This window comes from Synchiropus splendidus, chromosome 2 (genome assembly GCF_027744825.2).
Source record: "Synchiropus splendidus isolate RoL2022-P1 chromosome 2, RoL_Sspl_1.0, whole genome shotgun sequence".
In the NCBI taxonomy this organism is placed as follows: domain Eukaryota; kingdom Metazoa; phylum Chordata; class Actinopteri; order Syngnathiformes; family Callionymidae; genus Synchiropus; species Synchiropus splendidus.
This window is the reverse complement of record NC_071335.1, coordinates 15,385,560-15,401,381: the sequence shown is the minus strand read 5'-3', so window position 1 is coordinate 15,401,381 and position 15,822 is coordinate 15,385,560. Positions and strand designations below refer to the sequence as shown.

Here is a 15,822-nt window from a genome sequence, read left to right as displayed (position 1 = left end):
CACTTTATCGCTTCCTGCAATATTGTGCACATGCACTTCCGCTTTGATCATAAATCCAGATCTACATAACATCCACACGGACGAGAGCGTTTGCCGTCAAGGGCTTGGCCTATCCGGATTATTTGAGATCAGTAAAACGTGTTCCGCCTCTCGGAGTTCAAGTTGTGGAATTCGCACGTGAGTAGTAGTGGACAAAATTTGGATTGTTTTCTTTACGGAGTGCTACGGCTCATCGAAACGCTACGAAAGGTAAACGTATATTTTTATATTTATGTTCCATAGCCGCATATTGACTGAAAGTTGCTGTATTCGTACGTCAGAAGTCACCAATGCGCTCTCACTGTTACAAGGTCATGAACGTGAACTTGGTGGGTACTGCCAAAAATGACACCTGGTAGTTGCTGATTTAGCTCTCAGCAGTGGTCAGTACCCATAGAAACTGGTCCTATTAAAGGAAGTCCAACTGGGCTGCACTTCTCGGGATTGAGAGAGAAACGTCTTAGAATACAGTTTGTCATTTACAGTAGAAACTGTGGCAAGTTTTATGTGTGATTATGGTGTGATTTTGAATAGCTAATGTTGAGAGCCTTTGTGAATACTTGCACCGTAAAGTCGCCCAACAAAAGCATAATGATACGATACAAATCATGACGCATATACTGTAGTCATATTCAATGGAGCTTTATTCTGAAAATACACATTAGAATCAAATGATACTTCCTGTGTGTCTTCATCTGGTCCACTACTGCAAGTCTGTCTGTTTCATTGCTACCAAACTAAAACTCTGCTCAGGAAAAACATATTATTATACTAGCAATTATGATGCATGTGGTCAATGGAGTGTAAGACTCTTTTATGGCTTCCAAACTCTGTTTTATTCACAAAAGTAGGAAATGTCTTTTCAAATCCTTGATAGTGCTTTTATTTTTTAAGTATTCTGCAAGGACCCTGCTGGATATGGTATTACGGGAAGTAGCAACGTATACACGCAGGATAGAATTCTGCCTCTCCGAGAGGGTGTGGGCTTGACCGAAAAAAAATGATCGCTGCTTCTTTTCCAGCAATGAATAACTTCATGACTTATGTTTCTGTACTCATTCGGTTGATTTTCGCCCCTCATTGGTCTTGGTCTCAACAGCAACATCACAAAACTCAACTGCTAAATAAATACAAGAAATTCAAATATAGACTCTTGACAGCCTTACGTTTTGTCAGCCTTGCGTTTATTCTATATTAATATATGTGGCCATAGAAAAGTATAATATGGCATGCCATTTTAGATATCTATCTGAAATTTACTTTTATACACGTATCTGCATCCCAAAGTTGTTCCCTTTAGTCTGATCATTAGGGACGAACCTGCCACTCTCACAACTTCAACATCCACACATATAAGCTTTAACACACAAAAAGCCTTCGGTTTAGGAAGTCCAGAAACTACCCTTATATGCCTATCATGAGCTGTGAGTTTTGATGGTGTTTTGGTCAATATTCCATTCATTGATGTTGTGTGCCCGAAAATGTTTTGACTGTTCATTTCCCTCAGACTGCTGTTACTCCCAGATGAACTCTTCAGCACCACCTGCTCTTGGACACTTTGCGAATGCTGTTTGTGGATATTAATTTCCTCATGAAAACTTTGCAAATCTCATCACTAACCAAACTTTTTGAGTCTGTAGACCACACATCATGGCAGGTCTCACTAAAGCGCTGTAAACCTCCTTCCATTTCACTCCACCTTCCTCTGCATCTATCTGTAAACTCCTCATTGTGAAGCAGAGCGAGACGTGTTCGGACACAGCGTGATATTCTACAGCGCCTCCCAAATTAAAATACTCCTTCCAAAAGTCTTCAGGGCATTTTTGGTTGCGCACAGCCCAGAAAACCTGTGCTGAGATGACTTCATCATGACCTCATGCAGCTCTGCTAGTACACTTATCAAAAACATGTGGCTCCACTCCTTCTGCACGCCGCAAAGCGATTGATTCTTGGACTCCAATGTTTTTCTTTTGTTTGTTCTCAAGCTGGAGTCATTTTATTATCTTGGCTTTTTCTCCCCACTCTGAGGGGATGACTTCATCTTTCATTTATTTGCTGTGGGGGTTTCCTGCCAGCAGTTCTGCATTTAGTCATTTGGGGCAGTCTTGATGTTAAACATGTTGGCTGTCTATTTCTTTAGATCATGGTTCCTGCAATGTAATTGCCATTGTCTTTCCAACATGAGGGCCCCTTCTCGTGATACTATTGAAATGGGGGCAGAGCCTACTGCAGTCTGACTAAATTATAATTACGAATATAAACATTATTGTACACCTTACTGGCCAAATCAGTGAAAATGTATTTAGCTGTCCTGAAATACTGAACACATGTCTTCCACTTTTCTTCTTCTCCTTTTGACAAGCTAGCATAAAGGGTTGTCAACAAGAGTGAACTTGGGAGTCGCACCCTGAAAGGGTCATTGTGTTAATGTGTCTCGTCCAGTGGAGAAACTCAGCCATTGCAAGTGAAAGGTTCCATGGCAGAGGAGTAAAAGTATCTCAGTGTTTTGTTTACCTGTGACAGAAGGATGGGAGATTGACACTGAAGCTGAGCCTGAGTCTTCAGTCATGACAATGCAGTTGCCAGGCTTGTCCTGCTGTGAGGAGATGCAGGACACACTTGAAAGATGTGTCCTTGAAACACATCAGTGTGCCCTCTCATTTTTGCCCGGGCCTCTTTGCTTGGACCTCATATAAGAGGATGACAATTGATAGATGAATTTCTTAGATTAAAAGGACGACCACACAGCACAAACTATGCTGCATTGGCCTCAGAGTCTTCCTTTCAGTCCACTGACTATGAACCTTCCTGAATATATTACCAGTCTTTTATTTTTTTTCTTACTTTGTACAACTTTTCATTGGATGTTTTCCTATATATATCGTCTTGCTTTGACCTTAACTCAATCTTTAAAAATATTTAAGAAACAATGGCTGGATGTAAAACGATTCCAACACGTAGCGGTTTACAGCAGGGTTGTGTCTCGAAATTGAGGATGAGCCTTCTCTTGTTTCATGCTATTGTGCGTCCACAGCGAGAGGGTTGTTTGATGTGATGCATGTGTGGGCCGAGTGTTTGGATTCCACAGTTGTTTGGTTGCCAGAGCCAAAGGTCCCAGCGGGGTGGGGTTAGAATAACTTTTATTATACACTTGAGAGTGGATGAATTACTGAGAGCATCCGGCCCGACAGGGAGAACAGATGACTTCTGTTTATCCGCCTGCATGTGACTTTCTATTTCTATATATAATGCAAATACATCACATTGCCACAATGTCCATTCAGATCAACAGTCAGCTGGAGTGAAGGTTATATTTCTGATGAATAGTCACAGCATGTGTCCAACTGCCAACATTTCAGTGCACAGCAGTAGTATTTTATATTGTCTGCTGCTATTGGCTGTTACTGTGTTGTATTTTGTGACGAGAATCTTCTTTGTGTCTTGGGCGTGTGGCACAGTACCTCTTTGTGTTGAAGTCATTTTCTTAAGTCATTCTATTTTCATTTTTTTATTAGACGCCTGGAGAATGAGCTTCATATTTCTTGTGTTGATTTTTTTGCTGCATTATTTCTTCAAAAATATATAATCTTTTGCTTAATATATTTTCCATTTTATTGTAACACTGTCTTTAGGATACACTAAAATGAGGAATGTAAGCAATATATTTTGATTAATGAATGACAAAAATAATCCATCCAAATGACACAGATTAATCACGGATAAACACACGTCTCTCACATTGACCATTTTTCAGTGCACCAATTCCAGGGTCACTGCATTAAACATAATGATGTCATCACAAAACATCCATGAAGTAGGAGCATGAATTAAGATTGCACTGAAACATAAATTATGCTGTTTTCACACATCTCTGGAGTACTTTCATCCTGATGTTATGCAGCCAGATTTTGTTTTTCATTCAGTTTTCTTTTCAAATGTATGTTGCCTTTGTTGTACTTTAAAAGAGCTATTGTTGCTGACCTGAATTACAATGTAGAATATGAATACGCACAACAGTGTCCAGGGGTTCATGTATTTATTGCCCACACCAGGTGCAGTTTAAAAACTGTGTTCACATATGTCACACCAGAACTCAGCAATTGTCACCTTTTTCATGTGTGTAGTTTGGTGGTGTGTGTGTTAAGATGACCATCAAAGCACCTTATCACTCAGTCAGTCTTTCTAAGCTGCCGGGATCCATTCACACTGATATTGTAGTCACCATGGTAATGAGGTCAGTGTTGGACCAGGCAGAATAGTGCCAGGATTTCAGTCAAATGAGCTTTTGAGGAAGCAGACAGCAGCTCTTTTGATAGCTCCAGTCGTCACCTTGTAGATTTATCTCCCTGAGGCAAGAGCGCTGAAGGTCCTGGCATGTGACAACTGAAATAAAGCAACATGGACTGAACAGCTATAATGCCTTTATTATGTGGTCTGGAAGTTTAGGGGCTGCAGCTGATCTAGTCACTTGAGTTCACGAATGCGTAAATAGCAACAACACTGTCATGTGGCAATATCTGTGGTTCAGCACAGTCAGTTGTTTATGATTATATAACCTAAATCTGCAATTTGTTTTCTTCTTGGAAGCTCAGTCCTCTGTGGCCAGGGTCAGTTAATAATGGATGTGAATCTTGGTAAACAATGAAATGGGTGGGCTGTGAGATGTCACAGTCGAATCCTGAAGAGAAGCTTTTGTCTTAAGTTAATGCAAGGTTTTGAAATGAAGATTCTTTTCATTACATTTGAAAAAGACTGTAATGCCCTCACAAGGTTGGAAACAAGAGCCTGGATTTCTATGATCAGGACACCAAGACACCAGCTTCTTGAGTCCTTAGGACAAGTCACAGCTCCCAATCTGCATTCCTACAGCCAGCTATGCTCAATAGCGTTTAGTAATGACCCAGAGAACAAGGTCAAGGGTGTCATGCTTGAGAGGCAGAGCTCGGCTCATCACGACTCCAGCACAGGCCCTCTGAGTGCAATTATGTTGCACTCTTGGAGTCAGAGTAAAACTATAAAACTGACCACGTTAAAATGTTTATCAACGTTATGACTCTCTTTGGAAAACAATAGCCACTCAAGTGTATGAAAATGTAAACCCTACTATTAGCAAATTATTATTGTCGCAACATTTGAAGTCTTTATCACTGTCTAATCCACTCCTGAAACATAATTTCTTATGCTGATATACAACATCCTGAGCCAGTCTGTGACTCTGAGGTCGTGGTTTGTTGTGGCAGCAATTGTCAAAGTTTGGGTTTTAGTTAATCTGTGTCAGGATGTAGCCTGTAGTCATGAGGTTCTAAATCTGTCTGGAAGGGAATCCCGCCTCTGGGCCTTCATTAATATGCAGATTGTATTCAGAATCTTCCAGGTCACAAACTTTTAATCAACTGCTCCACTGTCCCTTTCTGTACTGACAAAAGAGAACTGCAGCCTTTTTGTCGGCCGCAGCTCGTGGACCCAGTGGCAGCGCAGTTTAATCAGCCGGTGCTAGTGGTGCGCTTTCTCATGATGGGGTCATATTGTCACTGTTTATTGCAGGATGCATTGTTGCTCTAAAATATGTCTAATACATCTTGTCAGTCCATTGCAGTCCAAATGTTCTTCCCTTCACTTTATAATGCCATGCTTTATTGCCCTCTGTAAAAGTCCTGCTGCGCTACACACAGACGCACACATAAAACACAAACTTCTCCTCTTGCAGAAGTCCTGTGGGAACATTCTGCGCAACACAGCTACTTGTTTTGGATTGAATCTCACTGTGTTTCAATGCCCTGGTGCTGTGTTTTCTATCAGTGCATCAGGAAGCTTCTCCGTATGTCTTTCTCCATGCTGTAGTGTCATGTATTTTAATGATATGCTTTAGAAAGACAGGTAAGGAGAGCAAAAATTAAGACTTGAGTGATTTTAGACATGTTTAGTTGACTAAAATTGACACTCTATATCAATAAGATATTCAATACTATGGAGAAAGAAAATGACAAACTGTTAAAATGGCATAAAACAAGAAAAAAAAACATAATATGAAAAACAGATTTCTTGTTTTATTTATATTATTTATTTTCAAAGTTTGGGCTTGTATTTCTGTTTTTTTTTTTTTTTTAACAGCATAGGTTGAGTCGGTTGTAATTTTCAGCATGCGTCCATGCATGTTTCGGTGTCGCAGTTCATCATGAAGGCTAGAATCCTGGTGTCTGTTGCTGCACTGAATGGAGAAACTTGTATTAAATGGTTGCAGTGCTGGATCAATACCAGTACTTTTCCGACTGTTGATATTTTTGTAGACCTGACATTTGCTTAATGCTTGGGTGACAATAATGTCGATCCAAATGTTTATCAAATATTCCTTCACACACCAGTTTTACATCAACCATAAAGGCATTTTGTTTCAGTGTTGAGCAATGCAAGCTTCGATCGAAGTAAAAATATTGAAGCGCATTTTGTGAAAATAAGAAAATGATAGGAAACATGGACATGACTCATCATCGTCAAACTTTTCACGTGTGACTTACCCACTTATTTTTTGATCGTCTGAATGAAGGGTGGAGGCAAGTACAAAAGGCAAATCTAAGCAAAATGTTCTCTTATTGTCATCCTCACTGATGCATGACGAAAGGTAAGCAGCTGGTTTCCATATGTGTGTGTGAGTTTGGTCTTGAATGGTGTGGTGGTGGCACATTTCTGACTAATCCCAAGCCTGGTCATCCTGCATCACGCTGTAATATTGGATTCCCTGCATGCCTTGGACATTTCTGCCTCACCTAGCCTGTTGATCTGAACTCTGTCGGCTGACCACAAGAGGAAACATGCTTTGATGATGCCATATCTACACTTGCAACATCATCAGCCAGTGGCAGACACACCCACACTCCGGTTCCTGTTTGTGGATGCACACTTGTATGTTGTCTCATCAACCTCACAGTGTCAAATCAAAGTTGGCAGAAGCGTGCTTGGCTGAATCCTGGCTTCGCCGTAGGTATGTGTTGTCTGTTCTCTAACTGGGTCACTGCCTGATGGTTCTCACCCTTCCCATCTCTTGACCATTGCGCTGTGTCAGTGATTTAGTGCGCAACTGTAATATTTAGTTTCATTGTCTACGGCTGGTTGTTGTTGTTGTGTTGTTGTTCTTTAGGTGCCTATAAGTCACTTTATTTTCATTAGTTTTTTCCATTGGTTGACAGGAGAATGAGCATGAATGCAGCACTCGCTGCGATTAGCTGTACACATGGCAATGTTAAAGCTTATCTAACTTTGTTTTTCGCTTGCTAGCGCCACCTGCTCCCCAGGTTTCCAAAGAGCATGATTGTATTATGACACAACATACTGTAGCTGTAAGACCAGCGGAAACTCAAACTTCTCGACTCATACGTCTGATTTGTCCTTACGTTGGTGAGGCTGCTGCTGTAGGGCCAGCACATGATACCAGCGATACACTCAGCACAGCAACTGCTGTAGACTGTTCCTACACACTCTTCTCAAACAGGGCGTTTTCTTATTGGAGTTTCAACATATCTCTACAATCATCTGACGCAACAACCTCCACAACACATCATGCTGTCACCTTTTCTAACCTTCAGTTTTCTGGAAACAGCTTTGATCGTTCACACTGTGAGCATGGCAGATCGTTTTTTTCTTTCTTTCCAGACCTTTCAGGCAGGATATTTCAGGGGTCAAGCTATGTGTAGTGCATGAAGTGCAGTAAAGATGTTTAGAATTTGAGTCAAATACATTGGCAACACAAAAAATGGTCATAAGAGCTACACTCTCTCCATCATCAAGCTGCTTTCTTCTATGTATATACAGTGGTACCTCGGTTTTCGAACGTCCCGGAATTCGGGACGTTGCTTTGTATTTCGAACGAAAATCCAGAACCCAAATGCCCCCGAAAAAATCCGGAAAAACATAACGTGCGCGGACCGATCAGCTGAGCCACGACGCGCTTTGTTATTGTGTATAATGCAGCCTCTATATGCAGACGTGTCCCATTAGCTACATTTACTGACTGTTTTTTCTTCATATTGAGGTGTAAAACCTTTCCTGTCTCCACACTGGACCATGGTAGAGTGTCACTCTCGACACCTCCGAGGCTGGAGCGTGCACTCCAGGATCTGATGTCCTGTTGTGGGCTGGAGCTGGGACAGGGATGAGGCGAGTCTGGGACAGAGCGTGACTTGGTTTATGACTTTGTCACAGCTAAACTGCACAGAAGCGCACATTCAGAGCTGGACACGCACCGGGCACCTCTTCACTTCTGGAGAGACGTCACTCACTCGGCAACCCCTCCCACATGCAGCGGCCACACACATAGAGGAACAGCGCACCTGCAGCAGACACTCTACATTCACTCCTACAAAAGACTAGTTTAAGGCTTGGAACGCATTATTTCTTTTTCCATTCATTGTAATGGGAAAAATCGATTCAGATTTCGAACAAATGCCTTCTCGAACGGCCGTCTGGAACGGATTGTGGTCGAGAACCGAGGTACCACTGTATTTCTCAGTGGCTTCCGCTGAGGATGCATCTGGAGGAGGTCAGATGGATGCATGTTCCCAGATGCATAGTGTCCTCACATTACTCGACTACAACGTTTGGAATGGCTGTATTTCCTTTACTTATAGCGTGCGTTGTTCTTTCCCTGAAGAGCAGACACTGATAGGCTTCAGCCAGGAAGTTAGACAAACATGACACATAGCGAAGGGTCATGTGATATCCCCATATGTTGGTGAAGACAAAACAAGCGTGTTATGGAGACAGTTCATGAGAGCTGTCACTGAATGGAATCCAAAAATGATCTAATAAGGTTGGTGGCAAAAGTCAGGGCAGGTTCCTCAATCTCAAGGTCAGGACACTCTGCTGTTAGCCTAAAATGGCTTAAATTCAATTTATTTTCTGGTTTATTGCCCATCTCAATAGCCAGAAATAAGTCTATTGATAAGAGACGCTCAAGCTCTTTGTTTTTGTACTCAAACTTTATCGATATTATTGTTGTCAAGTTAGCAGTAGGCCGGTCACGAACATCAGAACAGTGTTATACCGCTGCTCTTTTGTCTAGTTCCTGATGGGATATTGGCTTTTATTTTTACCATATACAGGAAATTATTTATTTTCCACTAAACAAAAATCTTAGATTTTTTTTGCTACCACATGTTTTATTATGTACCTTGTGACAAATGTATCTTGAGAATTTCCTCCAATTAAATGTATGCAAGAGCAATTGGTTCATTTTTTTCCCCCTCAGTGGCTCCACATAGTTTATTTCTGTGATCTTCAGTGAGACTTGTTGATACAGCTGTTTGGTTAATCCTCTCACTAATGTGCTGTAGTGTGACAGTCATGACTTCATAGAGATCTACATGGTCTGACAGCACAGTGGAGGACTGTCGACTCGCTGTCTGTCAAAACAAGTTTTGGAATTGTGATCGTTGGGGAGTAGGAGGAAGTTGTTCAAGTGGTTTATGCAATAAAAACTGACAAAGTATTAAACTGTTGAAATAAATGTTAGAAGCTCTTTTTATTTCAGCATGCTGCTCATGAAAAATGAATAATAATGGCACTGTCATTCTCTGCCAAGTTCTCTGGTAGTGGGCAGTTTGTTTGATTAATGACATTTTTAGCAATAATGGAACCCCAATGATTCAATTTTGCTGGTGTTTGCGATACATAAATCTTTGTAGAAATTACAGTCACTTGAGACTAGAGCCACAGTCTGACCTCAACTGCTGTTCTTCTTAGTTTACTATGTTGAAGCAAGCTCCAGAACACTGCTTCCACTTGCTGTTGAAATCATGTTAGCACACTCTATTCATCTGCTGTCGCAGCGCTGTTGTAAAGGCCACTCTTCTTAAACACTACAGATTTTCAGGTACAAAATTTCCTTTTATTTCTGACTACAAGACACACCACAAACCAGAGTGAACAATACAAAAACCTATTGTTAATACATATATCCGTCCTCCTCCACTTGCCAGCAGCCGTCTGAACATGCTCGCTGATGTGTTTAGGTGCGTGGGAATGCCTTGTTGGCACTTGTAAATAACAACATTAGTTTCTCACATATCCAATTTTAAATATTGACTTTTGTTGTGTTTGAGTTTCAAGTTCCATATGTATTGTTTATTTGGAATTATGTTGACTGGGAGTTAAGGGTAACCGGACTGCTGCCATCATTTGTTTTTTTTATTTTGTTTTGGAAAAAAAACAATAGAAAATAGGAAAAAAAAAGGTTTACATGAACTTCTAAATATTTTTAGACCTGACACCATTAGCTAATGTGTATATTACCTTCTTTCTTTACTCAATTTGTTCTTGCAAAATGAAACATGATTAAAGTAGATGAACAAAAGAGTGTCTTGTGACTTATTGAAATTAATCCACTACAACCCTGTGAGTCATTGAATTGTAATCGTTTGACAGCACTTTTTTTATAATTACACAGAACTATGTTCAATATTTAACTGCTTTGAATGGAGAGAATCTCACTAGAACTGCATCATTTGAGCTCGATTGTGATCTCATGCTTTAAGATATGGATATGATTTCACCTTTGACCTTTTTAGAGGTTGTGCAATGCTGTCAAGCTGCTGAATGTTAGACAGAAGCTGCAATACTGTATTTGTTTATATGTACATCTTCTGGACTAATATTTATCTATTAAATATTAGTCCATATATCTATCCATTTATTTATTTTTGGACGTATAGTTTTGTTTTTGGAAACCGTAGGCCTCAGACCTAAATTTCGTCACCATCATATAGTGATATGTTTTTGTGCAATGACAATAAAGAAAGTCTAAGTCTAATGTTTTCCTACCAAGAGGCTTTGAGCCAGTCTAGATGCTGAAAATGAAAGGAGCAATGTGTTGAACGTTTGAACTCGGATGTCCCTTTGATGTGACGCTAGTACATCATGTTTGAGTTGAATCGCACTCAGAAATGAAGCACGATTAAACTCAGATGCTGTTGAGATTATGATGAGCTACAAACTTTTTTGGGGGTAAAAATGTAGTAGAAAATGTTTCTATGGCATCAAACTAGCCAGTGCCAACAAGAAATAGTGCTGTGGTTAGCCAGTCTTTTTTGCTCAATCACAACGACTGTCTAACCTGCCACCCACTGCCAAACCTAAAGAAGTGAGAAGAGAGAACTAGCTTCATTGATGAAGCATGACAGATGTCTATTTGACCTTTCTCTGTCGACCTCCTGCTGTATCTGCCCATCGCTGCTAAGACCGTCATGACTAATGAGCCAGCGCTGCTCAGATGTTATCTTCATACATCTGGATTAACTTCCATAACAACCATGTGACCCTGCTTGTGCTGTTCTCACACCGTCTCTACCAGCCATTTGACAGAATCAGATTAATGTGATGCTGTTGTGTAACTCACAGCACTGCGGTTGAGTCAAGCTGCTGTGTTGTTTTCCAATTTTATTTAGCTGAGGCGGGGCAGATTTGTTTACTAGCGGATATAAATCTCTGAGTGTTGATCAGAATTTTCTCGTATGAGCTCAGTTATTCTTCCCGAAAGACAGCCGCCGCTTCTTTGAGTTGCTCCGAATTAAGAATAAGGGCAACAGAGGGCATGCTGTGTGCTTAGGCGGTCACATCCAACAAATCGCAGCGGTCATGACAGTGGTCAGCACAAAATGTTGTTATGTAACAGTGTTGGATGCTGCTGATTCAACCACAAAAGAGCTGAGTAGTTTCTCAAGAATGGCTACGTTGACTTTTCACTCACCCACGGTGTATTTTTTTTAAAGTTTATTTGAGATTATGCCATCAATTGAAAGGTATACTTTCTTACAGGTTGATGATCGGTCATTCACTGGGAGTGCATTTGCACATTTTCTGCAATAAATAAAGTCATGTATAATTTGCTCCGTCAATATAGTGTGATGTGTAATCTGATTTTAATTTACCTTAGCTTGCATTGACTCCAGTTAAGTTGTGTTTCAGCTGAAGAATTTGGAATGGGAAATTTGATTGATGGTGGCCGGGAAAGGTCACAGCAAATGCAAAATGCCGCAACAAATGCACCGAAACCCAACAACATTAACTCGCAACACATCTGCAAAAAGCGCAAAAACAACATTGATTTATGTAGTTTCTCCTGTTTATCTGTGGCTGGGTTGTGGAGGCAGCAGCCAAGTGGTACTTTGTGTCTATGTTGTTATCAACAATCGTTTGCTCCTTGTTATAACTAAAACGGTGCTGAAGACAACAGCAAAATTATTCTTTATTATTCAGTTCTACCCTGACCATGAACGATACCGTGTCTTCATGGCTGATGATGCCGCACCGATCCATCTGTCCATCTCAAGGTCCATTTATACTGTGAACTACACTTCACAAAGATGGTCAGGTTCTGCAGCCAAACAGCAGACTCCCGGCAAACCTACAGCCCCTCCCTTTTAATGGAGTCAGATCTCTGAGAGGTCACCTCAGAATGTATAATCAGCAGGCAGTCAGAGGTAAAGCTGTGGCCATTCAATATTGAACTTAATTCATTATTAAAATGTATGACTAAATGTAAAGACATTAACATTTCATTGCAGTTTCCTTTTGCTCCTTTGTTGTCCTGACAGTGCTTCACATTTCTCTCCTCAGGAAGTTCATTTTGAGTTCTGTAGTTCCTTTTTTTCTTACAGACTAGCTTGATATATTGCTTTTTATAGAATTAAATGCATGGATGCTTTTAAATTACAGAGCAAAAGGATAATAACCATCTTTTATTTTCACTCTGCACTTCTTATCTCAGGTACTTATTCAGGGATGTCTCTTCTGACTTAATCCATTTTTTCAAAAATTTAAATTTGTCCGGATAAATGGATTAAAGGCTCCTTAGAAGATTAATTGTGAGTTCTTCACCTCTTTGCTTAAGTGAGAGGCCTTTATGGATCACAAGTCACAAGCTTTTTTTTTTTGGAAAATTCAATGATAAAAATCTCTGGCAGAGTTTGTCTTCCAGGCAGCTGTGGTGGATGAAGTCATTATTACAGTCTGAATAAACAGCAAGTGAGATCATATTGGATTTCTAATTTCTACCTGCAACTTTGGCAGACAAGGTGAAGGTAGTGAAGGTCATCCCTCACTAGAAGCAGGAGACAAACATGAAACGAGTATGAATATGGTATATGTGTGCATTGGATATTAATGGGCTTCATTGTGTTGCCAAACATGAAAGGTACTTCGAAGGTCAGACAACTTTTAGAAACAAGAATCGACCTCAACAGATTTTTGTTGAACAAAAAAAAACAAAACAAAAACACTTGCTCAATCATTAGCTATATTTCGGGATTCTAATGAAATGAAAATGCAAAGATTACGGGAAAATTTGTGTGCATCTTCAGGGCGGGGGGTATGAGTGCGCCATTGAGTGATGCCATGAAAAGTGAAAAAAAAAAAATGCAGATCAAGTACCTCAGTACAGGATGCTCTCTGCAAGTCTGGTGCTTCGACACTAATACGTACTACACGTTATTGTTGTGTTGTGCAGAAACTGCCACTGAAAGTTACTCAATGATGACAGCGTTCAGTGTGATGACGTAGGCGTCGACAGCAGCTGTGCCATTGCGGAATAGTGTGACCACAGGCCTGATGGGGCTGTGGGGTGATCTCACCCTGAAGTAGAAGTGTTCAGACCCCAATAGACTCCAGTATATCGACAGAACCAAATCATAAAAGAGTATAGAGTTCCGTGAGGATCACTTCTTGGCCCCAAATTGTTTATCTTACATCAATGATATCTTTGATTTGTAGATAACATAATTATTTTTAGCTATTCGACCAATCATTAGCTAAGACAACAGGACAAAAAAATCTGTAAATCGGCTGTTCTAGCTTGCCAAAAAGTCATCAATCGGCCAGAAGACTGCGATTGGTGCTTCACCAGTCATGATAATCTGCCGCTCTCTTTACAGACACACCAAGCCATCTGGCCAAGCCAGTGATGCTCCATTAACAAATTGTGCCACAATAGAAAGTGGATTAACAGCTGTTGATATAATTCCTGTGTTTGTATTGTCCTTTTCTGGTAGCCATGATCACCCTTTGATGTGAGTAAAATTAGGTTTGTAGGTAACAAAGACATCTAATACACACTGCATTAAATAAAACCAATAATGTTGATGTTGTCTGACCTTATTTCTGCATCACTTCCAATAAATTTAACGATAATATTGTATAATGACAGCGTTTATTTAATTTAAAATATTGTTTTATTCCTCCAGGCTTTTAAATGTGACCGTTACCTGGCAACTAAGTCACAATAAGAAAAAGCAGACATTCCAGAAAGCCTCCAGAGTTTTCAGCACAATGAGGAAGGCTGAGAGTTAAAAGAGCTAAAAGAGACTGAGGGGAAAAAAAGGGAAAATACAATTCCAGGAGTCGCTGCTAAAGCGTTCTCCAGGTCTGGTCAAAACTTTCCTCCATTAATTTTCTGGCCTTATTTTTTTTCTGTCTCCCGTTGTCTTTTTTTTTTAAGGCAGTCACCTATTTCTAAAATATTTCCAGGCAGCCTTTTCTCCTTTTGACATTTTCAAATGTTCCAGTAAGCACAATTTGTCTTAACTATATTTAGTTTTAGAATGATGTACGTCACTACGCCAGTCTGCTTCTCATACATCAGAATTAATTCATTTGTTTAGTGTCTTGTGGCACCTCTTCCAGCGAGGAGTGTGTATGTTCTCCCTGTGTCTTGTTAGTGTTTCCTTCTGGCTATCCTCTCACAAACCAAAAGCAAACAAAGGATTATTTATAATTAAATAGTTTGCGGGTGTGGGTGTCATGCTCTGCGATGGACTACCTCCAGTGCAGGGTGTTTCCACCGTCAAATAGTTCTGACTGGTTTCCCTGCAACCTCGTGAAGAGCCGGAAAACCAATGAGAAGGTGTGTCGCAGATGTATCACACAGCAAAATCATTTTTCTGCTTGTCGTCCTGGCTCTCATCTGGCCACCATGGGGAGACTATTTTGAGTGTCATCAATGATGGGATTGGAGGACTGTAGTTCGCTGCCATGATTACAAAGGATTTCAAAAGTCCACTCACTGTGTGAGAAGTTGCTTTTTGAGATTTAGCCAAAAGCTTTGCACAAAGACTCAACAAGTAAAAGATTTTTTACTCCCCGGTATAATTCATGTTCTATTATGCGCAGTGGCCTGCAGAGCTGCAGTGCTGAAAGGCCACAAACGACAGCTTTGTGTGTTGGCGGACTGGGATAGTTGTGGTGCAACACACACACACATGCACATTCACACACACATTTTGGCAGTGTCAGCCCTGCGCACAAATCTGTCTGCCTCAATAGGCTGATTCATTAGTGACTCACCATGACACGAGAGAAGAAATCTGACTTGCTGGAGAGGGAGGAGGAGCACTGCTGTGGACAAACCACCCGACCGAGTCGCTCTGATCATCTTCATCTTACACTGAACATTTCAGCATCACAGTTGTGCTACGTGTATGGTCCCACAAGTCGCCTGGTTTATGCATTTTGCAAGTGAACTCAGGGGAAAATCTGTGCTTGGTCTGCTTCCCTGGTGACCAGACCTCATGGAAGCAGAAGAAAATGGATAGATGTAGAGAACTGGAGATTAGCAACAGCTGCGCTACATTAAGCAGGACGCCGTTGCACTAATAACTGCTTTCATGTTACAATGCATTTGTAGTTTCCAACTCAATTAATTCAGTTCATGCGATAATTAATGAATGCAATGCAGCAGCTGTTTCTTTTCTTGCTTTACAGCAGCATGATTATTGGTAAATAGCTGAAGAATATATGACC

At 40.6% G+C, this 15,822-nt stretch overlaps 1 protein-coding gene across 1 annotated transcript in view; it reads left to right on the top strand.

The window, feature by feature from the left end:
- Positions 1-170: 170 nt before the first annotated feature.
- LOC128753680 (gamma-adducin-like) overlaps positions 171-15,822 on the top strand; it is a 68,902-nt gene continuing 53,250 nt past the window's right edge. Inside the window, exon 1 of the mRNA XM_053855616.1 lies at positions 171-249. The gene's annotated coding sequence lies outside the window, so the exon portion shown is untranslated. The remainder of the gene's footprint in view (positions 250-15,822) is intronic.